This window comes from Penaeus chinensis, chromosome 24 (genome assembly GCF_019202785.1).
Source record: "Penaeus chinensis breed Huanghai No. 1 chromosome 24, ASM1920278v2, whole genome shotgun sequence".
NCBI lineage: Eukaryota > Metazoa > Arthropoda > Malacostraca > Decapoda > Penaeidae > Penaeus > Penaeus chinensis.
The window spans coordinates 28270461-28272960 of NC_061842.1; positions in this window are offsets into that span (position 1 = coordinate 28270461).

The window sequence follows — 2500 nt, forward strand, 5'->3', positions numbered from 1 at the left end:
TCTTAATCTTTACCCCTACTGAATTGACATGATTTCAACTCTACTTTTACATTCACTCTAAGGGGAAACTTGAAAGTTACTTCAGATATATTAAGATGGCTTTTCATTTAGCATTTTTAAAATGTTTAACCCATGGTTGGTGTTGGCGTCAGTTCTTTCAAGGTTGGTGCTCTAAGGTTAGGGAACAAAATTAAAGATTTAACATATAGGATGTAAACTAGAATCGCAAGCGGATCTGGATATTCTTTTCAATCATAGGTGAAATTCACATTCCCATGCACCTATTTTCTCCATCAACTATTAATATTATTTGGATTTCGAGGAAGACTGGCTAAATGAATTCACTAGTATCATTTCTCTATTTGAAATATTTCTTTTTTGTTATTATTATTAGTTTTTCAGGGAAATATACAGTTAGAAATAAGTTTAAAAAATAACAGATATCTTTATAGATAGAATGTATCTCATTACAGCATGAACAATGTAGGAATGCAACATTGAAAAATATCTTTGACCGTGAAACTGGAGCTCTTTACGGTACAGAATATAACGTCGATGGAATTCCAGCACTGTCTCCGCCTCTTAAGCCCCCACCAAAGCCTCCAGTACTTCCTGCTCCAATTCTACCAAATCCTCCACTTCCTCCATTAACGCCACCAAATCCGTCACTCCCTCCACTGACACCACCAAATCCTCCTCTATTTCCTGAACCGCTCCCAGCAAATCCTCCATTGCCTCCTATACTTCCAAATCCCTCACTGCTACCTACACCTCCAAATCCTCCACTGCCTGCTATACTTCCAAGTCCTCCACTACCACCAAATCCTCCATCTCCAGAGCCATCGACACCTCCCACGCCTCCGATGACTTTACCACCAGTATTAGCAGCAGCGCTGAGAGTAGTCTCAAGATCGACACCAATAGGAAGAGTTGGGTTCTCTCCTTCTTCGTAGTTAACAAAGTAAATTTCTGGATCTGAAGGTGGAGGAACGGTAACTTCAATTACTCGCTTGCCGCTTGCTCCATCGTTCTTGTTCAAGACGTATACAATGTTCTCCTGCTTTGGTGGAGGAACAATAATAGGTTCTGATCCTACTCCTCCTTCAGGAAGACGTACGAAGAGGATATTGTGATCGACCTTTGGCGGTGAAAGACTTGGTGGTGGACCACTTGGCTGCTGAGACTGTTCAGGAGCGTCATACAAGAAGACGTTTCTTTTAACCACGGGGACAAGACAAGATCCATCCACATGCAAGATCTCTCCTTCAGCACAACTATCGGCCGGGCCACTGCTACCACCGGGGACTCCTCCACTCGAGATTCCACTGCTACCGGAAAAAAAATCCATCAGAAATTCCGCCGCCAACGAATATTCCTCCACCAGAGATTCCGCTGCCACCGGAGAATCCTCCACCAGAAAGTCCGTTGCCAACGGAGATTCCTTCATTAGAAATCCTGTCACCACCATTGAATCCACCACCAGAGATACCGCTGCTACTAGAGAATTTTCCACCAGAAATTTCGCTAACACCAGAGATTCTTCCTGATGAATGGCCTCCACTGATTGATAATCCTCCTCAAGAAGGCGTGGCTATATTGTAGCCTTGGGGTACCGCACGAACTGCGATAGCCAGTGCTGAGACAAACTGTAAATCATTGAAATCTAAACTGATAAGACTTTGTCAATGTTTCCACAGATAGGTATATATCTGACACAAATATTTACAAATGCTGTATAATTACTTAGCTAGACGTTTCATAACCACAAACTTGCATGCGTGAGTAATATGAATAATGCATTATAATGTGTGTATGTATATATTGTTATTAATTCCATGAATCTCGTCATTTGCCTAGGAAATGCCACTAACCAAGAGTTTCATCGTGGAATGTGTTAGTTCATGAAGTTGGACACCGCCTTATATACTTTCCTTCTGTTTCCCTCTTACCGGTCAATCCAATTACCATACTTAATCACGATTTTTAATTTTGTATATGTGTTTATGAAATACACACACAAAGCTGCGGTGTGCGTACGCGCGCGCGCTTTTGTATATACATATGCAAGACTGCGTATATATGCTTGTGTGAGTGTTTGTGTACTGTAGATATGAGTGTGTGTGTGTGTGTGTGTGTGTGTGTGTGTGTGTGTGTGTGTTCGTGGGTGTATGTTATGTGTGTATGTATATATATATATATATATATATATATATATATATATATATATATATATATATATATAAGTATACACATATTTAAATATATTATATATACATATATTTATTTATTTGTGTGTATGTGTGCTTATACATATATGTAATTAAGCATATATATATATATATATATATATATATATATATATATATATATATATATATATATATATATATGTGTGTGTATATATGTATGTATACACGCACTTATATATGTATACATGTATATGTATATACATACTTATATATGTATATATACATATATACATACATATGTATGTATATAA